We start from the raw sequence: 26,662 nt of genomic DNA on the forward strand, positions 1-26,662 counted from the left end.
CTTGCAAAACACAACTTTCAATGTTCTGCAGTGATTTCGTGGCGACTTTAAAAATGGGGACAAATGATACATGAAATGACATTTGCATACAGTCCCTTCAAAATAAATTTGAACTTTAGGTGTAATGCTGCTTTTAAGGGCATGTTTTGAATATGAAACAGGTCAAACTTGAGTGTAGCTCACCTCTGCTAACCTCCCACTGCAGACGAACAGAGCTCAATGTTCCAACCTTGGCAGCACCCAGGTCAATAGACAACGGAATGCCCTTCACAATCACTGACCCTTAAGCACTTGTCGCTTCCCCTCCGTCACGTGAGCGCGTCGGCGCCGATCAGCTTGATTTTCAACAACAGAGACGAAACTTTACTCACGGAGAATCGAAAACTGATATGGGTCGCCGTGCTGCTGAACAGATGTTCTCACAAACACCCTCCCCTCCCCCCATTAATCCCATGCAGGTGGATCCTCCCACCACCCGACCTCCCGTATCTGTTGTGTAGATGGTTTGATCCGCGCTGCCGAGAGATTGCGAGCGCGTCCCCGCGGGTTGTCTCAGGGCCGCTTCGCGCAGGGCATCTCGTCTCGGCTCAGCTCTCGGTGATAGAGACTCCGGTCTCAGAGCTCCTGGAGTGTCACGTTTCAAGTTGCTTCGCGTTCTTCTCCATCACGCTTTTTCTAACCCGCTTCTTTCTACGAGTCATTGAAAGACGGAGATCGCGTTGTCTGGTTCTCTGGTGTTGCTCCGCCACGACGCCCCATTAAAGGCAGATCGTGTTGAGATCGTGTTCCCCATCAGGACCGCTGTAGCTTCAAGTCAGGTACGCTCACTGTTCCTCCTATTGTGTACGATGGTCTATTGTGTCTTAGCTCCGTTATTGTTCCCGATGTTCATTTTCATTTTTGAAGTTAAGAGGCTAGTTCGGGTGGATTACGGTGCATGCGGCCACCTCGGCTTTTCTGCCTTAACGTAAAACTAAGATATATTATTTAGTGGTGCCGTTTTAAAAATACAGAATTATGTAGAACAGACTGATGTCGCCTCGTGGTAGTAGCAGGCTGTCGGCCCAGACTCACTGAGGTGTCAATTTCTTGTGGCTATAACTACAGGTGCAGATTTTTGAGAGGTAGGCGAGAGAACGTAATGATTGTTTGGTCAGTCGTGCTGCAAGTGCCCTGGGATCCGCCTGGCCCGTATTACAGATGGACACGGTTTAGGAAGCATAGCAGATTAATAATTTATCACCCTTGCAAGCTTCACCAAGCTGTCTGATGGCAGGCATTATGACAACTGAAGAATGTGGACATGCCGGCAACTGCTGTTCGGTAGTAGACCCCATTCAAACTATTCAGGACGCTGAACAAGCAAGGGAAGGTCGTTCGCCATCTCTTATTCTGTCTCGATGGCCATTTGGCAGGATCTGGCAGTGCCTATCATTGACCTCCCTTCAGGACTGACCGATCAGCACCACCCTTTATACGGCACCTCCCTTTCACCTTGGACCATCGGACCCACACCATCGTGTTATAGCTGTTGTGGTTGAGATTTTGGTTTAAACCATTGTTAACAATGGAGGCTGTAAGGGAGGGGTGGGCATTTCAGTCTGGCAGGGTTTGTGCATGTCCAGGAGGGGGTCTGCCTAACTGGAGCACACACCGCCTCCTTTATTAGTTTAAATCAACAAGTCACAAACATCCATGTGCTATAGAGAACCTGTGTCTGCAGCCAGATGTGACCTACACATCTATCAGTAGGCATTTGTGGAGATTTTCTAGTGTGTTGGTTTTGAAAAACTTTGAAAGCCAAGGTATCCAGTCTCCTGCTGCAAGATCACTTTCCACCATTGTCTTTGTCTGTACCTGCACAGTGTTCTTGTTTTCAGAAATGTAATTGCAGAAATAAGCTTTTGCACGACGGGGGACAAGCTGTATACTTTAAGAACTGTGCAATTTACAACCTAACAGGTGTTTGCTGCTTGCCCGATACCTTGCATGTTGGCCTGTTAAATACTGAAAGCATTTTTTTTTTTCTGGGTTTAAACTTTTTTAAAACTTCTCCAGTTATGCACAAATGACAGGTCAGTTATACTCTGTATTCTCCTGCATTTAAATAGTACTGCCTGTTACAACAATCTGGCTTTTAAACCTCGCTTTAGTATTGAGGGGGCATCTGAATTATAATTTTCTTAGAGTCATTATTATCATTTGAAATGATGACAGAGACTACAGTTTAATTAATAAGTTAGGAGAAAAGACTTGCTCCTTCTTGTATCTTAAGCAATCTCAATCTGTTATACAAGTAACAACTGTAACAAGTAACAAGTCAACTGACTTTGACTTACTATGAGTGACATGCAGCCTTTGTACCAAGCTGAATTTGAATTGTATCTACTATATTTCATTTTTTGTTTTTGAGTTTTGCACATATTTCACAGATGTGCTCAGTTTGTCCACTGGGGACTTCATCTTAGCAGTGGCATAAGAAACATCTGGACTTGCAGTTCCAGTACTTGATCTCCATATTGAACCTTGATGTTTTGAACATTAGTACTATCACAGTCTCTAAAAAGTTTATTTTTAAGGAATATCATAATGTCAGTAATATAGATAGCATGATATAGACAGAAATAGGAGCAGATCTGGGGCGGAGTGGTGGCTTTAAGGCTAAGGATCTGTGCTGGTATCCAGAAGGTTGCCGGTTCAAATCCCCGTCACTGCCAAAAGAGATCCTACACTGCTGGGCCCTTGAGCAAGCCCCTTAACCTGTAATTGCTCCAGGGGCGCTATACAATGGCTGACCCTTTGCTCTGACCCCAAGGGGTATGCGAAAACTAACAAATTCCTAATACAAGAAATTGTATAAGGCGAAATAAAGAACAACAAAAAAAAAAAAGATATTGATTTATCTGATGTTAGGTTACTGCCTATTGGATTCATACAATTACAAATTTTGAGTACAGCAATACAAATCATATAAGGTCAGAAAAAGTTAAACAAAAAGATTTAAATTAAGGTAGGAGACAAGAAGCTAAGTGAATGCCAATATGCCAAGAATGAAATTGTAAATATACTATTTGGTGAATGCAATAAAACAGTAAAAAAAAAAAAAAAAAAGAATAAAAGTTCTTTTAGCTTTGAAAAAATACGGAGTTTAGAGACTACATTTCTGAAGTATAACCTTCACACCTTATGAAACTCCATTTTTTCAGTTTGAAACTGAGTCGCCTATAAAACATAAACAAGCCTTCATGTTCTTGTTTGAACATGGAGCAGTCCAACAAACATGGGGTAAAGACTGTTCTCGTGAGTGGATGCTATCAAGGTGAAAGACAGTTAATGCATCAGGAATTCCAAATAGCTAGAAATTAACCGCGTCAAGCTTAGTGGGGCCGTCTGAGCGAGTCGAGGCTCATGCTGCTTGGTACATATTGGGACATTGGCAGCAGCTTCTTACACTTGCTGTCGTCTGACAGATGCTTTTATGCAGAAATATCTTAGATAAGAGAGCTAATTGAGACATGCAGTACAAAAAAGTGTGTGCAATGGGGACAGAGATAGGGAGGGAGACAGAGAGGGAGGAACATTATAGATGTTTAGGTGACGGTAAAGTGAAATGTGTGTTTTTTTGCAATGTTTAGGAGGAATTCAGAGGTGAAGATGGGACAGAAGTCCTGTAGTTTGTACCTTCCTAATTTCATTTGTGGGTACTAAACTGTTTGTTATTTGCTGATACTCATGTTTCATCACGTACTGTTAGACTGCATTATTCCTTTGTAAAAGAGGTATGTATACTTGGATTCATTCAGACATTAAAAAAACAGGATGGTGATTTGGATGCAGAGAACTGACTTAGTCACTGGAAGGACAGAGCCGCTTCTGATCTTGTACACTGAATGCTGCAGACTGTTGAAGGTCCAGTTAGTAGTGAATAATGTTTTGGGTGTCTCAGGATGTTGTTTGTTATCAGTGGTATCTGTAGCCTTGGTGAGACGTATGAAAACTATAATTAAACCCTAGTACTGTTAGGTAATCGTCAGAGGAGACAGTCGCATCAGTAGTATAATGAGAGAGGAGGACTGCCAGAGTGTGCCAGAAAGCCGCAAACAGGTTTGGTATACCACTATTGTAGCAGTTGATGCTCGTGTCCACCTCTCGAACCCTCAGGTACCACTCTTGAGACCAGGTGAAAGTATAATAATAATTATTTTTATTATACAGTAGTGCACCAAGCACTCTCCTCACCACACTCATATAAATCACAATTCTCTCTCTATAATAACAATCCTCCTCTCCCAGACACTTAGCCCACCTTCCTCCCAGCTCAGCTCCAATGTCTGGGCTCACCCAGAGTCCTTTTATAGCCCCTGACCCGGAAGTGGCCCCAAGCCAAACCCACAAGTCCGTTTTCCTTCCGGGTCAGGGCAAAGTCCTTTTCTTCATCCCGGGAGCACGTCGTTCCTTCCGGACACGTGATGCTGACGCACTCCCGGGTTATAGGGCACACAAGAACCCACTAGCCCCCCTACAGCGACTCCTGGCGGCCCCCAAGGTATCCAGCAGGGCTGTGTAACGACACTACAAAGTCCATGAGGCCCTGCTGGAACTCGGGGCACGAATATGCTGTCCGGAGGGCTCCTCCTAGCGGCCTGGGGGTGGCGACCGGAGTCCGTAGCCGGTCGTCTGTCACACTATACAGGATTTAGATTCAGAATGGCTCTATTATTCAACCGTTACAAACGTATTTTGTTAGTGTGTACAACAATTCACAACTTAAACACTTATATACAGTAGAATAAAAAGGCAATACAACATATTTGGCAGTAAAAAGAAATGTACTGCAAGACAGTATAAAACAAAAAGCAAAGGTGTGGCTGTTCCAGCAGTTGTTCAAAGCAGCAGAGGGAGAGCAAGATACAATTGCCATTAGAAGAAAGATGATCAAATGACAAGGATAAATGCGCTTACTGTGCTCCACCTCTACCTCGTCATCTACCACTATGAATACGGTTTTATTTTGAGAATGGCCTTGTGTTCACAAAGAAACATGAGTAGGACCTGTTAGCGCTGCCTCTCAGAACTGATTCTGACTGCCATTTCACTCTGTCCTTGTAGTGGACACACTCTGGGTGTCCCATCCATCTTTTTGTTTTATTTTGTTTGGGGCAGTGAGGGCTCAGATGCTAGATTTTAAATTTCACCAGGATTTCCTACATCTGGAAGCTCCCCATGACTTTTCATTCTCCTTTTTTTTTTTTGCCTCTACTAGAGTAAAAAATAAATTGTTTGTATGTTCAACCCACACACAAGACATCTCCCTTTCTTCCACTAATTTATGCATTTGTACTTGATCATTTTTTTAAAGAAATTTGAAAAGATGACTAAAATTGTCAGCAGCATACTAACATAAGTTAAATGAAACACATTATACTTTGGTTTCTCTGCGTAGCAAATTATTAAATATTCTTTATTTAAATATTTAGTACTTATTTTGATAATTCAGAAAAGAGAGAAATTTGACACGTATAGAAAACTAATCCACTCCTTTGAAAAAGACAAACCAGTACATGCCTGTGCAGAGTTAAGATTAATATAGAAATAATGAACAGGTGACCAGTTTAAGTTGCCACGTGGTGGAGCCTATGGGGCACAGGCAGTTACCAAAAACTTGGCCCAAGTTGAACTGGCAGTGCAGTGATTTTCCTGCTTATCATTCCAATACTAAATCTGTTTTTTGATTTTTTTTTTTTTTTAAAACTAGGGGGCTTCACCCCCTGCTTGCTTCGCTCGCCAACCGCCCAGCCTGTGCTATGTGCCAACCACGTCGCGTCTCTGCCGCTTGCGTATGTGGATTTCACTTTCACCAAACAACAAAACTTTTAATTCTCGCGGATATGCCTCTTCATTGGGAAGAAGCACTACTTTTCCCTGATGGCAACACGAATTAGACGATCTACAAGTCTCCGACTTAAAGTTTAAATCCAAACAATATCTACATACTTCTGTCATATCACCTATGTCCATATATTCAATAACGTTTCACTTTTATCTTTTCGTAAATATTGCATTGAACTTTGATTCTGAGTTTGGAATTACATTGTGACAACACAACGTATAACTGCCCATGAGTGAATATCGTTTCTTTCTCTCTACACAAACTGTGTCTTAGCATTCACACAAATGAGAAATGACTGAACTGTGCGTGGTTGTAAATGTTTTAGATGTGGGCAGGACTTTTGTCTCGCGGGGCTTGAAATTTTCTCTTGTGGAATTTCACTTTCACCAAATAACAAATCTTTTAATTCTCACGGATATGCCTCTTCATTGGGAAGAAACACTACTTTTCCCTGATGGCAACACAAATTATACGATCTACAAGTCTCCAACTTAAAGTTTAAATCTGAACAATATATTTGATCTCTTTTCGCTGTTCCGTTATTTCACTGAGTAATAATTTCTGTTTGTTTTCCCTAATGCGATCTTTACTATCATTTTTTTGAGACTTTTGATTTTTTCATACTTCCATTATCTTTAACCTGCTCTGCATGTGTATCGCGCCAACGTTTTTGAATTCTTTACAAAGTTCTACTTTGTCATCTACTCTTTGTCTTTTATTTCCGGCCCCAGATGTGGTTAAATCTCTTGGCACAAAGTCTCGTCTCGTGGGACGTGAAAGTATCTCTCTGAGAAAGTCACGTCTCGTCTCTCTTCCTAAGATTTTTTTATTATAATAGAGAGATAACAACCTGAAGACTTTTCACCACTGAGAGCCGTTTGCTGGTTCCTGCTAGAATATCTCTGAATCCAAGGGCACTTCTAGGAGAGTAAGCGGCAGACCAGCAGATATCTCCCTGCAAGGACTTTGGAGTCTGCCAGTCTGTTAAAGCATCCAGTAATAACATTTGATCTCCCTGGAGTTCCCATATAGGGGTTAATTGTTATTGAGTCATTTTTGAAATTGACTACTGGCAGTAGCCCTGTAATGACACTGGCAGAGTCTCAGCAGTTGTGGTATAATAGCCACAGAATGTAGCAGTACAGGCAGAACCTCGGCACAGCCCCAGTACTAACTTAGCAAAGGACAAAAGTGGCACACTGATATGGCATTTTACCTCTCAGTTTTGAATGTCAATAAGATGAAAGTCACATGAAATGGCTCTACTTCATAGGGCAAGCAAGTCTGTTCAGTATGGACATCTGAATGTGTTTGAATACCTGACTTGGTAAATATTTCTTTATTCTCCTTTGCTCATATCCAGTAAAAGTCCATCCATCCATCCATTATCTAACTTGCTATATCCTAACTACAGGGTCACGGGGGTCTGCCAGAGCCAATCCCAGCCAACACAGGGCGCAAGGCAGGAAACAAATCCTGGGCAGGGTGCCAGCCCACCGCAGGGCACACACACACACCCACACACCAAGGACAATTTAGGATCGCTAATGCACCTAACCTGCATGTCTTTGGACTGTGGGAGGAAAGTGGAGCACCTGGAGGAAACCCATGCAGACACGGGGAGAACATGCAAACTCCACGCAGGGAGGACCCAGGAAGCGAACCTGGATCTCCTAACTGCGAGGCAGCAGCGCTACCACAGCGCCACCGTGCCGTCCTCCAGCAAAAATCTTTCACTTTAATATCTGTGATGACGCTCGGTAGGTTAAGGTTTGAATTATGAATGCAGCGTTAGCTAATTTAGGCTCTGTATAAATAATAGTTGTACTGTCTGATTTGTCACACATTGGTGATCTCCGTCTCTGTTTCTCATTTACATGCAATAATTAGCAGGGATGTCAGCTGCTTTGCTTTGAGGGTGCTGATACTTCAACCCCCCCCACCCCGAGGTTTAGACATTGCTAGCAAAGTGAGATTACAGGGAAGCACAACAGAGGCATGCCAATCACAAATACATGCCATGGAAAAGCCACATGTAGGGGTTTCTCCAGTTGCTTGAAATGTCACTGTCAGAGAAGACTGTTCAGGGTTTGACAACCTTGAAAACTGCCGGCGGGCAGCCTGTGCATTAGAGATTCTTTAACTCTTGTCAGTTTGGGAGGGCAATGAACCTCTCGAGTATAATTGCTTAATCACAGCTGCTCATATCAGTTTGCACCTTAACTTTAAGGTGGTGTACAGTTCATATTTATAAAGCATAACCTCATTCGTATCACTCAGTACTGTTTTTATTTTTTGCTCCACATATGGAAACAAAAGGATTGTACTGCTATATCTGAAAGAACAGACCCTGTGCCATGGGAATGCCACTTAACTTCCCCATGACTTGACAGATGCCACTTAGAACTATTGTCTGACACCAGGACTGCTTACTCCATCTGAGTGTTTGCCCCGGGCTGTAGCCTCTCTGTCTCTCACGGCTCTCTGTCTGAGAGATTATGCTGTACAAAGTGGCCTAACGACCTCTTGCATCTTTTAGAAGGCCAGCATCAAGCCACTGGAAACGTCCTATCTCCAAGACTGCACATTGTGTCACTAGGCATTTGTCACTCTTGAGCTTGAAATCTGCCCCTTATCTGTTGACTTGTATTCCTTTTAAGGGTGGCAGAGATTTTGAAGAGCACAGTGTTTGACTTGTATGTTGTTAAAGCTGAGATAAAGCTGCCAGCACAGTGTTCTTTTCTGTAATTGGATGAGAAATAAATGCAGATTGTTCTGTATGAGAATCTTTTGTTTTCAACTATGTGGCAGAGATGCCAAATCTGTGATTTGTTTTATGCTTGCATTTCTTATCAAAAGTACAGAAATTGAAGTGCACATTTTGGACAAAATCAAATGTTGTTCACTTTTTGGACAGAATATTTACAGGACTAAATATATGCGAAAAACCATAGAAAACTCTTGGGGGACCTTCAGAGGTTTAATTATTTGGTTCCCCCCCCATGACAATTTTATATTACATTTTATTACAATATATAGTGTAATCTGGAATAAGCTTTTTAAATAAGAATGCTTAGTGTTACCTCCTCCATACTGGAAAAAAGTACCATTTATTTGTTTACTTTTTGGGAAGCCATTACTAACTAGTACTCCTGGCAGGGCAACAAATAAGTGCATTTAGTGGACTTTAAAAGTTGGATGTATATAAAAATAGTTAATGACTTTGTTCAAAATACTCGCAAACCGGAGCAGTAAATAACACCAGGTGATTGCCCTGCCAGTTATGTGGTGCTAAAAAACTAAACCATTAAAAGCTTTCAACACACTAAAAAAGTAATCCCTTAGAAGGCAACCAGGAGTTGTCAAGAGAGCAGTCATGTAGACTTCAGTTTTGGACTTGAAAGCGGTAAGGATATTGACTGGCACTGTGCTGAATAAGAAGTATACATTTAGAATTGGTCTTCTGGTTTGAAAATGCAAAAACAATTGTGAACAAGTGCTAACTGGTTTTATTTATCATCTTTGCTGGTAACTAAACAAAGTTTTGCTGTTCATTACATGCAGAGAGCAAGTACTGTGCTGTCGTGTAAATTTGCTTGTTTACAGTACACAAACAAGTTACAAAATGTACACATGGCAAACCATTTGGGTGTGTTCGGGATCTTAGTTAACTAATTGACTTCATCAAATAGATATTCTGTTTTTGTTCACAAAGTTATTTTATAATAATGTGTCTTATTCAAAAACTAGCTGTACCCCGTGGCTGCGCCCAAATAGTAATGAAACAGGACAAACTTTAAAAATCAATAGACGTTGGCACTGTATCTGATCGTGTTCAGCTCTGACGGGAGAGCGTTCCCCGTGTGGGGAGAAAAGCACAAGGCCGTGATATCTCTGGCAATCAGCAGTTACCCTCTAAAACACACTCTGATCTCTCTCTCAAAAATGTCAAACGTTACTCCTTAACAATCTCTAGATGATGATGTCTGTTGAACAAACGTTTATCGCTAGCTAAGCGGAGGCAAGGTGCACTCCAACACGTGGCGAGACACAGACCGACTCAAACAGAGGCTGGCGAGTGAATGAGGAAGGCCCCACCCCCCTGCACTCAGCCCACAGCCACTCTCTTGGATTTGCATAAATACATCAGTACCGCAAGAGAACTATGGTATTTAGCGCGATGAGAACCGGAAAGTTCAAGCAAATTATAGTAAATAACCAGATCTAAATCCCTTAAGTAATTCTCTCGTGAAAAGCGGACAGACATACAGACAGAACGCGCTTGGACCACGAAATATTTAAAACCGTTTCTTAGTGAGCACCTATGGGCTAAGGGTAACCTACAGTCCAAATTTCAAGTCCCAAGTCCTCATTGTTCGGGAGATTTTGTGATGAGTAAGTCAGTGGTATTTGGCTTTTATATATATATAGATAACAGATTAATTACATGTATTAGTAGAGAGAGACGATTTTGTTTATTCTTATGGACATGAAGATCACTTAACTTACCTGGTACAAAGTGTAGCAGCAGGAGAAGTGAGTTGAAGTTGCAATAGTTTATGCAAGCTGCTGACATGATCGTGAGTTCCCTCTGTACAAAATGTTCTAGTTGAAATAACCTCTCTCAAGATTCAGTAATTGAGGTCTAACAGAATATTTCTGTTTTAAAGCAGGTAATTTTGAAAATGTACCTGTGCTTTTTAACATGGGTGGTTTTTCGGATTTCAAAAATATGAATAGCACCTGTAATTTAAGATGTCTGAACAATTTTTTTTTTTTTTTTTAACAAATTTACGTGAAGAATATGTCTACCAAATTTCAATCAAATTGGTCTGCTGAGCCAAGTTGCTTAATACAGAAAGAGAGACGTGACAATAGCTGCTTTTTGCATTAAAATTCACTTAAAAACAACACATTATTGCTAAATCTGTCTGTGGTGTCTTTCAAATTTTAAATTCAAAATCAAAGTCTGCTGTGCACTGTGTCTTTTCTTGCATTCATTGCCTCAGAGTTTTCTTGTGTTTGAAAACACTCCCTGCTTGTTACGCCTCTTTTGGTAGTATTGATTATGATGATAGACTCGTATATTCTACATCAATTTATCAGCTAAACAATAACAACCAGCTATCATTTTTTTTATTGCCCATGGTACAAAATGAAATCCTTCTTAAATTATGTAACATCATCAAGCAACTGAATAATACAGTCAACTTTGCAAGGCAAGAGATTTTGAAATCAGAATGCCAAACATAATCACAATTTTGTCACTACTCTGCCTCTGGTATTGCATAGCTTGCAAAGCTTGACAAGATAGCTAAACAAGGCGACAAGTGAAGAGTGAAGTACTGAAGCAAAATGAACAAACTTTACATGAATGTCTTGCTCCATATTAAAATGTGAACATATATATACTGTATGTGTGTGTGTATATTATATTGTGGCGGACGGCCAGGGTCCATGCCCGGCCGGGACGCCTCTTCGCTATATGTTCAGGGGGAGCAGCCATGGACTGTGCAATACCTCCCCCTGGATGCTTGATGGCAGCCCCCCATGGGTTGGAGTGCTGCCTTGGTTTCCCGCAGGGTTCCATGGGAACTGGAGTTAGGTGCAGCCCTGTTGGGTCCCATAGGCAGCACCAGGGGGTGCTGCAGTTGGGACTCCTGAGCCCTTATGGGCAGCAGCCGGAACTTGGCAGTCAACCACTTGGACTGGACTATAAAAGGGGCCAGCAGCCACCACTCAATGGCCAGAGTCGGGAGGAGGAGTGGTGGTGCAAAAGAAGACTTTGTGTGTTGGTGTTTTTGTCTCCTTTGGAACTGTGTTGTTCCTGTGGGACACGGGGAAGACATACCCCACAGGTGAAGAAAAATAAAAGGTTCTTTGTTTTTATACGTGCCTCTGGTGTGAATCTGTGTCGGGTCAGGCACCTATATAGCGCCTTTTTGTTACAATATGTATATATCTGTGTATATCTGCGTGTGTGTGTGTGTATATATATACACACATACATACATACACTAGCCAACGCCCACCGTAGCATATGGCGATATAAGAATAGGAATGGAAAACGGTGAGAAAGGAATTCAGAAATCAAGAGGAAATAAATACTTCTTGAAAGATGCAGTGTGCATTTAGAATTTCCGGCCAAACAGGATCACATGTGAAAGTGATAAATAAATCAGGCTTTCCGAATTTACGTACTGTGGCCATGGCATCCTGATAGTTTTGTTGCATGTATCTTGGACTTCCTGGAAATGTGGACGGTAATATGATCATTTTGCCTACATGTACATTGTTATTTTCAGCATTTGCTTGCAGTTTGTCTGATAGTCCTTTGTATTGTTCCACGGGCAGATCTTGTTGATGTAATCTGAGATAGTTGAGACGTGCTCCCTCTGTTTTAGCATACGGATCTACGACGTATTATTGGAATAGTTTGCCGCTGGAGTGCAAAATACTAAATGTATTCCTCATTGCTAACCTGTACGTGTAAAATTGGCATTGAGTAAGCCTTATTCGCTTGGTGGTTCTTTTATCGGGAACAGGTTGTAAATCTTTGTACCAGCAATGTCTCCATAAGGGAATAAAAGTGGGTAAACCATAGGATCACAATTCATATTGAGCGTGGGAATCTGTTTACAGTAGTTGCCTATGGGATAGATGCAAATGTCCCTTTCGGCAGGCGGTTCGCCATCTTCTCTGACGAAAATCGCTGCAACATCGGTGTGACACGTCGGGGCATTGTATCGTCGTAAATCCTGCCTAGGGTTTTCTTTGAAAACCATTCATACAGATGCTGTTGGATTGGACTGAGTGATTTCATGCATGTGTTTGTAGCCTTTGATTTAGCAAATGGGTTGATGGTTCTGAGCATGGAATCTTGCTGGAGAAGTAAATTTTCGCGCTGAATTGTAGAACGATGTACAGATACACCATCTGCAGCAAGATGTTCTTGCAGGTCTTTGAAGGTGATCTGTGGGTTGTGTGTAACCATTCTCACAATCCGGTGCATATGCCACTCCTGTATTTATCTTGGCCTGCCAGACCTGCTGGGTTTAACAGCAGCTGTGCCTGTGGCCTTCCTTTTCTTGATTCCATTCCGTACAGTTGAAACTGACAGTTTAAACCTCTGAGATAGCTTTTTGTAGCCTTCCCCTAAACCATGATACTGAACAATCTTTGTTTTCAGATCTTTTGAGAGTTGCTTTGAGGATCCCATGCTGTCACTCTTCATAGGAAAGTCAAAGGGAAGCACAACTTGCAATTGACCACCTTAAATACCTTTTCTCATGATTGGACACACCTGTCTATGAAGTTCAAGGCTTAACGAGCTAATCCAACCAATTTGGTGTTGCAAGTAATCAGCATTGTTACATAGTGACATGCATTCAAATCAGCAAAATTACAAGGGGACCCACATTTTAGCACAACCAGTTTTTCACATTTGATTTAATTTCATACAACTATATACTGCTTCACTAAAAATCTTTGTTCAGAAAACACCCCAGTACTCAGATGTTCCTAGGAAATGAAAGACATACCACTGTTATCTTTTTTGTTGAAAGTAGAGCAAATTATTATGGAGGCTGAGAGGGGTTCCCAACTTTTTCATATGACTATATATATATATATATATATATATATATATATATATATATATATATAATATACAGTGGTACCTCGGTATACATTCTTAATCCGTTCCAGATCCTTTGACTTATACCAAACAGGACGTATACCAAACGAATTTTTCCCATAAGAAACAAAGGGAAAATGATTAATCCGTTCCCATGAAAAAAAATTCTATTGTTATTGGCATATCATACATTGATGGGGTTGTATAAAATGATTTAAACACTGCTTAATACTAAAATACATAAATACAAAAGCAATTAGATGAAATAAATTAAAATTTAACCTCACTTTACTTTTTAATAACGTCTTTGTTTTTCACAATCATAGATACCGTCGTTCTCAGCATACGGTATGCAGCAGCCATGTCCCGGATACGCATGCCACCTTCATACTTTTCAACAATCAATTCAAATTTATGCGAAAAAACACAAAATCATGTGAAAATTCACATAGAGTTATAGCGCGTTGTTCACTGAATGCTAGCAACTGCTGTACTGACGCTCGTGGGCAGTGTAGGGTAGCGTGCGGTGTGACGATGCAGGTCCACGCTCCCATTTGTCCTTACAGGGAGTCCTGAACCCGACAGCGTCGGTAATGTTGCCAAGATGAGCTGACAAATGAGGACAATTCTCAAATGAAGCCAGGGGATAGTGCAAGAATGCCAAGGGCTTTATTTTACAACAAAAATCAGTGTCCAAACAAAAAGTGCAGTGCATCTGGTTTCAATAAATAATTATTTAATAAATATCCATAAAAACAAGTGTTCTGTGGGGATAAAAACAACAATAAGTAAATCCGATAAAATCCGAGGTTAAAAATGTAGTCTCACTCTTCCCGATCACAGCCGTGCAGGTGCAACTCGCTCCAACTACCTCATTAACTTCCCCGCGGTTTTGCAACGGAGAACGACACGGCTATACGGGTTAAAACCTGGCCCCTTTTTTTGAAGCTGCGGACCCGCTATACCACACGTGGTGTTCTAGCACGCGAGTCGTATTCCAAACAGAGGTCGTATACCAAGCAAAATTTTTCGCGTCCAAACAGGACGTATACCAAGTTGGACTTATTCCAAAGCAGACATATACTGAGGTACCAGTGTGTATGTGTGTTCTATACATGCTATGACTGTAATTACTCCGATCTCCAGGCTGTCAAATAAACGAACCACACGACGTAGCGCAACGTAAAGGGGCTTCGACTCTGACACTGATGTCCGAGGCTCGATCCCCGTGAGGGGTGCAGTGGAGTGTGTACGCCTGATGAGCCCAAACAAGGGTGAAACACGTGTCGCGTACTCTTTGCATTATTTGACAGTAATCTATGTAACACATATATGTGTGTGTATGTGTGTGTGTGTGTATATTGTAGAAAGGTGTTATATTGGCACCCGACCCGGCACAGATAGACACGGAGGCACATGTAAAAATAAAACAAATTTTTATTTTTTCTTCAGCTGGGGGACACATCTTCCCCGTGCCCCTCAGCTACAGCACAGTCCCACAAAGCACAAATCAAAACAAAAACACACTCTTCACCACCACTTCCCCCGGCAAGCTTTGTCCTCCTCCCGACTCTGGCTTCCGGAATGGTGGCTGCTGGCTCCTTTTATAGTCCACCCGGAAGTGCTCCAGGTGCTTGATCACCCGTTTCCGGTTGCACTTCCGGGTGTGGCGAATACACTGCCCATAAGGGCTCAGGAGTCCCAGCTGCAGCACCCCCTGGTGGCCACTGTGGGTCCCAACAGGGATGTGGAGGACTCCATCTCCCATGGAGCCCTGCAGGAATCTGAGGCACCACTGCCACCAAGGGGGGCTGCCATCTAGCGACCTGAGGGAGGTATTGTGCAGCCCATGACTGTTCCCCCGGATTATATGCAGGAGGGGTGTCCTGGCTGGGGTCCGTCACAATATATATATCTATATATGTATATATATATTACAGGGCGGCACGGTGGCGCAGTGGTTAGCGCTGCTGCCTCGCAGTTGGGAGATCTGGGGACCTGGGTTCGATTCCCGGGTCCTCCCTGCGTGGAGTTTGCATGTTCTCCCCGTGTCTGCGTGGGTTTCCTCCGGGGGCTCCGGTTTCCTCCCACAGTCCAAAGACATGCAGGTTAGGTGGATTGGCGATTCTAAATTGGCCCTAGTGTGTGCTTGGTGTGTGGGTGTGTTTGTGTGTGTCCTGCGGTGGGTTGGCACCCTGCCCAGGATTGTTTCCTGCCTTGTGCCCTGTGTTGGCTGGGATTGGCTCCAGCAGACCCCCGTGACCCTGTGTTCGGATTCAGCGGGTTGGGAAATGGATGGATGGATGGATATAATATTACAAAAGAAATACAGTCACTACAGATGAATTAAGATGTTATCAAATAAAGAGGAGTCAGTCACATATCTGTTTGTTTAAGCAATTGCATCATGAACAACCACCTCACATTAAGTATTGATTTGATTGTGCCACTCTAACACAAATACATATGCAAAGACAAATAAAACATTATAAGAAGGTCCAAACATTAATAATAATAATAATAATAATGTTTTCAAACTAATTGGAAGCAATTCTTTCTGAATGTACAGTGTAGACAGTTGGAATTAAATGCCTCAATTTGTAGTCTGGGAAGTGTGCAATGAAGAACTTAATGCTAGCTTTTCAATTAGGTGACGCTTGCTATAGACTGAAAACACTTTGATGCCTTTGATTTTGACAGCATGTTGAAGTAGACGGGAGGCCTGCACCTGGTTGTTTCTAAAGGCACCTTCAATGTTTCCTCTTTCTCCTGATCTTACACTTCATGATTTGACTTCTGTATATATGTATTTTTTTTATAAATACATTTACTCAATTCCATATTGTATACATCTGTATGTCTGCAGCTCTTTTCACACTGGTTTAGTTATGTACTAAACAGTGTACCTGCATGCAGAAATTACAATTATTAAATATATGTTTGCAATTAGACATTTTTTTTACTGTTTACAATCACTTAATCTATTCTTTGGTAGTGATTACATGGGATGAAGATGTTTTGAAAATTCACCAGCAGGAGTTGGCAAATCTTCATTTTTAAGCTCCAATTTCTGGTTATTTAAGAAATGAGTCAAACAGTTTCTTGCAGCATGTGTATCTTTTGTAGTCTGCAAAGTGTGATGTTCCTGTTTAGACACCTCTTCGTAGGCTAATATTTAGACATTTGTATGTGTTGGGGTGCAGCAGGAACATGCAGGTCCAGATCAGAGATTCTGGGAGATCAAGTTATGTACGTGTGTGATTGAATTGATCAGTCGCTATTTTTGCCACGAGGTCTCAATTACATAATGTTAACATTTCCTGTTGTGAGCCAAGCAGGTGTACAGGTTTGCATTCTAGTACAAGTCTTGTTGAAAGACCCTTATCTGAACAATTTGCTGTGTTGTTCCAACCTGGAGATTCTGCTGGAGGCCGAATGCTTTAGATTCAGATGGAAGCTGAAATTCAGCTGGTAATGGCCTCTCTTAGATCGACACAAACAGGTGGGAAACTGCAGTTTGCTTCCCCTACTCGGTACTCTGGCTCCTCTTTATACCACCTGCATTTCCCTCTACCTCCTCCTTTGCGCTAAGTGCAGAATCGGCAGCGTCTCCCTGTGGTGACAGGAGTGGAGAGCTGCTAGTGGCTGCTGAGAATTACAAATGAGCCTCTTAATTGGCTTTAGAAATGCAGTTAGAGCTCAGGGGTGGATATGTGCACCGCTGCCAGGGGACTGTTATGGATCGGTTGTGTTTGAGTCAGCAAAGTTTTACTTCAGTGGGAAGAAGATGAAGGGCTGGATTTATTGAGCAGGCGGCTGGGCCATATCCACGTGGATACAAGGCATTGATGAACGGCCGCCACAAACAGGCTTGATTAATTATGTGCAGAGCTAGAGACCCCAGGAGACTAAGGATGAAATCTGCCTTAGAACTGGTCATGTGCTGCAATAATACACCATCAAATATTTAAAAGCATCCATATTCTTGAATTTGGTAGTCCTGGTATGTGGGTATACTTTTCTGGACAGACAGCCATGTTTCTCTTGGTGCTGGTGGTCCTCAGGAGTAGCTGCTGATTTGGATGTGCTCCTCCGTGATCTCCTGGTCTTGAGTGCCTTTAATTTTAGAAGCTGCTAATTGCTGGAGGTAGCGCTGAGAAGGCTGTGGGAATGTGGGACCTTGAAGGCACCAAAGCCTCCTGTTGCTATGGGAACTGGCTCCTTTTTGAGCGGCAGGATAATGAATTGAGTACGGATGTCCCCCTTGTTACACAGCACAAAGTGAATTTTAAAGTGACTGAGCGCTGCTGCCGGTAGCGCTAATTGCCATTTCATCCGTTTGCCTGGGATCACAGAGGTCAAAGGGCAGAAAGCGTGAAGTTTAATTAGTGTGCTGTAGAGCAAAGCCGATAGTCAACGCGCTGACCTGCGTCTTCATTATTGTCAACTGTATTCTAATGCAGTGATTATAACATTAGCAATGATAAACTAGGCCCTGCCGCATTCAGCGTGATCACTCTATTTGGGGTAATGAGGGAGGAGGTAGCAGGAGCACATTCCAGATCAGAGGCGTGTCTGATGTACTTTTGAATTGGATATTTCTGATAGAATTTAATCCAGTATGAAATGCAGTTACAAACACTTTTGATCCTGATGGAGTGGTTGGTTGCATTTTACCCTCCTTAATCATTATTCGAAAATATACTAGTAACATTTACATCCAAACTTTACTAGTTCAAACAAATTAGCAGAATGTAATGTAATAGCTGTTTAAAGTTTTGTGTTCAATTCCTTTTTTTTTGGTTTTGACCTTGATGAAAACAGACAGTGCTGACGTTTTTACATATATATAAATACAAATTACAATCTGTCTGTCTAACAGTCAGGCAAAAGACAGTTAAACCGATTTTCATGAAAGTTTCCACGTAGGCTGCTGTTGGTCCAAGTTAAAATACAGGTTATATGGCATATAAAAAATGTAATGTAGCAGTGGAGGGGTAATGGGGAGCTACTGAACAAATGTACATTATTCCAAAACAACCGACTCATTCTTAATGAAGTTTTGCATGTATAGTAAAGCTGAAACAACTTAAAATCTAGGCTGCATGGCATTTCCAAAATTTCATTGGGAAGGGCGGTGATAATGGGGGACAAAAAAATGCATCGTTCAGAAATGGCGGACTCGAAGTTCATGAAATTTTTCATGTATATTACTGTTGATACAACTGAAAATGTAGACTATAAAGCCTTTGAAAAGTTCCATCAAGAAACTGAGGTGTTTATGGGGGAACTAAAACCTTGTTATCACACCAAAGCAGTCCAGCCAATGGCAATGAATTTGGCATTTTGGCACTGATTTGGTCCTGTTTTCAGTGAAGGTAACATTATACGTCAGTGCTTCAGCAGAAACATTGGTGTGGTGGGGGACCAACACAAAAATCATGTGTCACTCAAAAGCTGTTATAGCTGCTTTCATAAAATTTGTGTATTTACATTATTTGCAATTTTAAATACAGACTTCATGGAGTTTCAAGAATTTCTTTGGGGAATCGTAATGGGAGGACCAAAATTATACAACCCTTGCATTACTCCAGAACAGATGGGTGGCTATTCATGAAGTTGTGCATATACCTGTATATATTACAAACTTTTGATTCAATATTTAAGAAAAATCTTTTGTGTGAATTATTCAAAGTTTGCATTACTGGCCATTTATTTTCATTTTGAGTTTGTATTTTTGTTTAGTAATTGAATTGAGCTTCTTAATCACAAGAATTGATATTCCATATAAATCATGTTGCATAACATTTATAAATATGTTGTCCTGGTGATCTTTGTAGCTGTTAAGATTATTGTAGGAAGACAAATATACAGCCATATTACTTTGCGTGTAGAGATTAGTAGTAGGATAATAAAATACCAATTAATGAAATAAAAATCTCTGATTTTATAATGTCAAATTTCATTGGGAGATGTTGCTTCACTGTTCATTAGGACTGAAAATACGCTTTAAGTTTTGCTGGATAGTTTTAAATAGCTCTGTGTCCACTGAAATATCACCACCTTCCTCAGACTATCAAGCACCCACTTGCATATTCTTCCCTGGTGCCGACCCCATAAAGTACCAGTCGATAACATAAAAGATATTCAAAAAGATGTTAAGAACAAAACACAAGTTGCTGAACCACAAATCCAGTATATAGTATGCTGGTGAATGTTACAAAATAAATATGTGCACGCATCACACAGGCTGCTACAGACAAGAAAGAGCATACTGTATATGTAAATACTTAATTTGGAACCATTATAAATTATTGAAATAATAAAAACTAATATAACATATACAGTCATATGAAAAGGTTTGGGAACCCCTCTTAATTCTTTGGATTTTTGTTTATCATTGGCTGAGCTTTCAAAGTAGCAACTTCCTTTTAATTTATGACATGCCTTATGGAAACAGTAGTATTTCAGCAGTGACATTAAGTTTATTGGATTAACAGAAAATATGCAATTTGCATCATAACAAAATTAGACAGGTGCAGAAATTTGGGCACCCCAACAGAGATATTACAGTGATCCCTCGCTATATCGCGCTTCGCCTTTCGCGGCTTCACTCCATCGCGGATTTTATATGTAAGCATATTTAAATATATATTGCAGATTTTTTGCTGGTTCGCGGATTTCTGCGGACAATGGGTCTTTTAATTTCTGGTACATGCTTCCTCAGTTGGTTTGCCCAGTTGATTTCATACAAGGGACGCTATTGGCAGATGGCTGAGAAGCTAGATTGCTTACTTTTCTCTATCTCTCTCTTGCGCAGACTTTCTCTGATCCTGACGTATGGGGATTGAGCAGGGGGGCTGTTCGCACACCTAGACGATATGGACGCTCGTCTAAAAATGCTGAAAGATTATCTTCACATTGCTATCTTTTGTGCAGCTGCTTCCTGAAACGACATGCTGCACGGTGCTTCGCATACTTAAAAGCTCGAAGGGCACGTATTGATTTTTGACTGAAAAACAAACTCTGTCTCTCTCTCTCTCTCTCCCTGCTCCTGACGGAGGGGGTGTGAGCTGCCGCCTTCAACAGCTTTGTGCCGCGGTGCTTCGCATACTTAAAAGCCAAACAGCCCTATTGATTTGTTTGCTAGAGATTGTTTTCTCTATCTATGTGACATTCTGTGCTCCTGACACGCACTCCTTTGAAGAGGAAGATATGTTTGCATTCTTTTAATTGTGAGACAGAACTGTCATCTCTGTCTTGTCATGGAGCACAGTTTAAACTTTTGAAAAAGAGACAAATGTTTGTTTGCAGTGTTTGAATAACGTTCCTGTCTCTCTACAACCTCCTGTGTTTCTGCGCACATCTGTGACCCAAGCATGACAATATAAAAATAACCATATAAACATATGGTTTCTACTTCGCGGATTTTCTTATTTCGCGGGTGGCTCTGGAACGCAACCCCCGCGATGGAGGAGGGATTACTGTACATCAATACTTAGTTGAGCCTCCTTTTGCAAATATAACAGTCTCTAGATGCCTCCTATAGCCTTTGAGGAGTGTCTGGATTCTGGATGGAGGTATTTTTGACCATTCTTCCATACAAAATCTCTCCAGTTCAGTTAAATTTGATGGCTGCCGAGCATGGACAGCCTGCTTCAAATCATCCTATAGATTTAAATCTATGATATTTTCGATGATAATCAAGTCAGAGGACTGTGACGGCCATTCCAGAACATTTTACTTCTCCCTCTGCATGAATGCCATCCATCCATCCGTTTTCCAACCCGTTGAATCCGAACACAGGGTCACGGGGGTCTGCTGGAGCCAATCCCAGCCAACACAGGGCACAAGGCAGGAACCAATCCTGGGCAGGGTGCCAACCCACCGCAGTCTGCATGAATGCCTTTGTAGATTTCAAAGTGTGTTTTGGGTCATTGTCTTGTTAGAATATCTAACCCCTGCGTAACTTCAACTTTGTGACTGATGCTTAAACATTATCCTGAAGAATGTGTTGATATTGGGTTGAATTCATGTGACCCTTGACTTTAACAAGGGCCCCAGTCCCTGAACTAGCCACACAGTCCCACAGCACGATGGAACCTCCACCAAATTTGACAGTAGGTAGCAGGTGTTTTTCTTCTGCCATGGCTTGTCTAAATGAGCATTTGCATACAACAAGCGAGTCTGTTTGTGGCTTGAGTGCAGAAAGGGCTTCTTTCTCATCACCCTGCCATACAGATGTTCTTTGTGCAAATTGCGCTGAATTGTAGAATGATATACAGATACACCATCTGCAGCAAGATGTTCTTGCAGGTCTTTGGAGGTGATCTGTGGGTTGTCTGTAACCATTCTCACAATCCTGCACATATGTCGCTTCTGTATTTTTCTTGGCCTGCCAGATCTGCTGGGTTTAACAGCAACTGTGCCTGTGGCCTTCCATTTCCTGATTACATTCCTTACAGTTGAAACTGACAGTTTAAACCTCTGAGATAGCTTTTTTGTAGCCTTCCCCTAAACCATGAGACTGAACAATCTGTTTTCAGATCTTTGGAGAGTTGCATTGAGGATCCCATGCTGTCACTCTTCAGAGGAGAGTCAAAGGGAAGCACAACTTGCAATTGACCACCTTAAATACCTTTTCTCATGATGGGACTCGCCTGTCTATGAAGTTCAAGGCTTACCGAGCTAATCCAACCAATTTGGTATTGCAAGTAATCAGCATTGAGCAGTTACATGCATTCAAATCAGCAAAATTACAAGGGGGCCCAAATTTTTGCACAGCCAGTTTTTCACATTTGATTTATTTTCATACAACTAAATACTGCTTCACTGAAAATCTTTGTTCGGAAAACACCTCAGTACTCGGGTGTTCCAAGGAAATGAAAGACATACCACTGTTATCTTTTTTGTTGAAAGTAGAGCAAATTATTATGCAGGATGAGAGGGGTTCCCAAACTTTTTCATATGACTGTAAATACATGCATTTTGATCTGTGATTAGTGCTGTGATGAATCAAGAGTTTAGTCTTTCCTTATGTGAAACTGTCAGAATTAATGAGCTTAGGTGTTACAGCAGTGCCCATTGTTAACACGTGCACATCAAGCACATATAGTAAGTAAGCACTGTTATTGTGAAGTGGAAGCACCTTGGAGCAACAGTAGCTTAGTTACACTTACAAAGTAGCAGACCATGCAGACTCACAAAATTACCCATCCTCTGTTGCATCGCTCACAACAACTGTTCCACACTGCCGCTGGAAGCAACATCAGCACAAGAACTGTGCGTCAAGAGCTTAATGAAGTGGGCTTGCATGGTTGAGCAGCTGCACACAAGCCTAAGATCACTGTGCACAATGGCAAGCATCAGTTGAAGTGGTGTAATGCATGTAGAGCATGCCACCATTGGACTCTGTATTAGTGGAAACTTGTTCTCCAAAGTGGAGAACCATCCACTACTGTCTGGCAGTCTGATGGATGAATTATGGAGTGCCAGGAGAATATTACCTTCTATGCTGCCTAGTGCCTGCTGTAAAGTTTGGTGCAGGGGGGAGCAGTGTCTGGGGCTCAGTTAATGCTACAGCATACAAAGACATTATAGACAATTGTGTACTTTCAACTTTGTGGCAAGTTTGGAGACTGTCTTCATCTGCTCCTTTATAATTGTGCACAAAGCCAGGTCCATAAATACGTGATTTGACAAGTTTGGTTTGGAGGAACTTGAGTGGCCTGCACAGGTCCCTGAGTTCAACCCTACTGAAGACCTTTGGAATGAATCGGAATGCCAAATGTAAGACAGGTCTTCTTGTCCAACATCAGTACCTGACCTCACAAATATTTCTTGGGTTGAATGGTTACAAATTCCTAGGGATGCCCTCCAGAATCATGTGGAAAGCCTTCTCAGAAGAGTGGAGGCTGTTCTAGCCGCAAACAGAGTTGTCAGGGGGAGCAACTCCATATTAATGCCCCTGATTTTGGAAAGGGGTGTGAAATAAGCTCATATAGGTGTGATGGCCAGGTGTCCACAAAGTTTTGGCCATATCCTGTATATATATCTCTATGGTGCAGATCTTCAGTTTTTTAAGGTGTTTTGAGAACATACAGCAATATATCAAATTTGTATTTTGAGTCTAATTGGTTGCAATATCAATTTAAGTCCAAATCTTCTGGCACTGACTGTAGTTAACCCAATGTAATCTATAGAGTTTCAAAGGTTTCAACAGAGGGAACCACATGAAAACTGATAGTGTTGCCCAGCTGACATTATGACTTAATAAACGAAATAGCTTGCATCATTAATGTGGGATTGAAGATCTATTTGCGAGACCACAGTAAACTTACAAATACAAAGAGGAAGCATTCCTAGTTCTAACCCAACAAAGAGTTACAGCAATTTTGGAATCCAATTATCCACAAAAAGAACAAATTCTCAACTCAGGAGAGTAAGAATGTTGATGGAGAGATATTGTACATAACGGACAGGACACTTGTATTTCAGCTAACAATGTCAAAAATGGTTTAAAAACAAAAAAAAACCCACAAATATTTGCTTTCTTACCTTAACCTGTTATACAAATATACTGCTGGGTACTTCAGCTACTTTTACAATAAAATGATTTATTGTTGGTGTAGATATTCTGCATATTTCATTAGAAAGAAATATAATAATTAAGAAAGATAAAAAAAATAACATTTCTATTATATTTAACAGTCCTTACACAGAATAAAAGGATTCTAATCTGCAGTGAAATAAAGTTAAATCTTGAAGGAGAAAATGTGCTTAATATATATAGCTTTCTCAAAAAAAAGTTGAAATATTGCAAGGTATCATATTTTTAAAACTTCATCATACCTTTTAAAAGATATAATGGCTGTCTGTTTGCTACAAAAGCTGTTATATAGATTTGCTTTTCAGTAGCTGAGTAAATGATTGTTAATCCTGATTAGAATTGGTTACCAGTATTTGCTAAAGCTATGAACATTTTTACATTTTCCAAAGACAGAAACTTAATGTAAACAATGATTATAAATTAAAAAGAAAATTTACCTCAAAACAGAACCTACAGATCCATTTTGTTGTATATTTTCTTATGTGATTAATCCAGTGTAGAGTTGAGAGAACAGGAGTCTATGCCAGAATCAATGAGTGTAAGACGAGAAGCAGTCCTGGACAGAATGCCAGCCCTTTCTAGTTGTTTTTTAAATAGAAAAATCATTTTCTTCATTTTCCTGATCAATGTCTTTGGTATTTCCTTCAGGTTAAGAAGCTTTAACGGATATTCTGCAGTCCTTGCTATTACTGAGTAACTTAACCCACAGTGTATTCCCCCCTTGCTTGCTATGCTTGTCTCTTGTTTAAAACAACTCTATGAATGCAGATCAAGCAGATAGGCAAAATCAATTTTGTGCTTTAGAGATTTGTGTACTTGCAGTTTAATTTCTTTTTTTTATAGCTTAAAAATGAAATAAGTACCAAAGCCACTTTGGTAAAATTTCTCAATAAGAAAATCAATTGCAATTTAAAATAATGAAAAGCATGTAGGCTGAGGGTGAGAGATGATTTTGGTGGGAGTTAGCCTGTAAAGCTGCCCTGACCTGTTCCAAGTTTTTTTATTTTCCTTCTTGTTATCTGAAAAAAAGTTTTTTGGCATTTTAAAACATAACTGATGTGGCATTTTATCAGGATAACCTCATATACTGTATATAATTGAAGTCTTGTACAGGAGGAAAAAAGCTTACATCTGCAACTGTTGGTTCTATAAATCGGTAGCGGTCTTCTGTTTTTTGTCATTTTTGGAAGAACATTAGCAAACTGATGCTTCAAAGATATTCTTGTGTGTACCTTTTCAGACATCACCATATCACTGTCTCCAATGACAATGAAATAACAGTACATACAGATCCATGTGGACGATCTACTTTCACCTCGGATGTTTATTTAGATCCTGCTGCTCTCCTAATCGTTGTTCTTACTTCTTCACTCACGTGCATTACTGCAGAAACTAAGCATAACTTTTTTTTTTCTTTTTACTAAAGGTGGTTTCACACCTATCTGGTTCATTTAGGTAGATGTGAACATGCCAGTTGTACTCTGGCATGGACCAAAACAACCATACCGACACCCTTTGGAAAGGGTGGTCTCAGTGCTACGTGACCCCTGGAGAGGTTCACATGAGGTATGAATGTGATCCGCCATGGGACCAATTTAACTGTATAAGATACTGTGTATGATGTGCTCTGGTAGTCATGCTAAGCATCTGATGTCGGTGATTGGGGAGTCTCATTCATAGCATAATGAGTTGACGATTAACACTGGTGCTTTAAAAACAATAAAAGGGTAAAGTAAATAAATATGCACACAACAGTACTGTCATAAAACTAAAGCATCTGAAGCATAATCTTCTGTTGTACACTTGGCTATTCAAATGTGTCCTTCAGTGCATAATTTTCAAATTGTCTTCCAGTTAATAATTATGAAAAATACAGCGGTGCGAAAATACCCACCATGATATTTTTTCCCAGGGAAAGAAAATGTTGGAATGTTTCTGTCCACTGTGAGAAGACCATAACATGGCCACCAGATGTTTATTGATATGTTTAGTTCATAGAAAAGTCTGCAGTGTGAAATGCAACCAATGTAACTGGTAATTAAAACAAAGTAACAAAACCTCCTCTGATTTCGAACAAAGCAAATAAACCAGGAGTCGCCAAGTCCGGTCCTGGAGGACCAACGTGGCTGCAGGTTTTCATTCTAACCCTTTTTTAATGAGTGCCCTGTTTGTGCTGCTAATTAACTTCTTCTGAATTCATTTTAATTGAATTGCTTTTTTAAGATTTGCTCCCCTGAATTTCTTAATCGTTCCTCTGAATTACTTCATTTCTTGCCTTAAATGGCACCCAAACAGAAATGAAATGTGAAGTGAGGGAGCCAACAGAAGACCAACTACATCAGGGCCTCAAACTCCAACCAGCTGCTTAATGAGATGCTGATTCTTGTCGTTAATTAAACCAATTCTTTAATTTCATGGCTTGTTGTTGCTCTTATGATGCATTAACAGACATTTCTGAAATTGCTGATTTTCTCTTTCTAAGAGCACTGTTATACTAGGGTATTGTACCGTGTTAGCCATTATGAAT

The 26,662-nt window shown here is 40.9% G+C and overlaps 1 protein-coding gene across 2 annotated transcripts in view; it reads left to right on the forward strand.

Moving 5' to 3' along the window:
- The first annotated feature begins 574 nt into the window (after window positions 1-574).
- The window catches only part of raly (RALY heterogeneous nuclear ribonucleoprotein), a 59,538-nt gene continuing 33,450 nt past the window's right edge, over window positions 575-26,662 (forward strand). The window contains exon 1 of one of the 2 annotated variants that reach the window (XM_051933092.1): window positions 575-818. The gene's annotated coding sequence lies outside the window, so the exon portion shown is untranslated. The remainder of the gene's footprint in view (window positions 819-26,662) is intronic. The other variant, XM_028811965.2, reaches the window with a different exon arrangement.

This window comes from Erpetoichthys calabaricus, chromosome 10 (genome assembly GCF_900747795.2).
Source record: "Erpetoichthys calabaricus chromosome 10, fErpCal1.3, whole genome shotgun sequence".
Taxonomy (NCBI): Eukaryota; Metazoa; Chordata; class Cladistia; order Polypteriformes; family Polypteridae; genus Erpetoichthys; species Erpetoichthys calabaricus.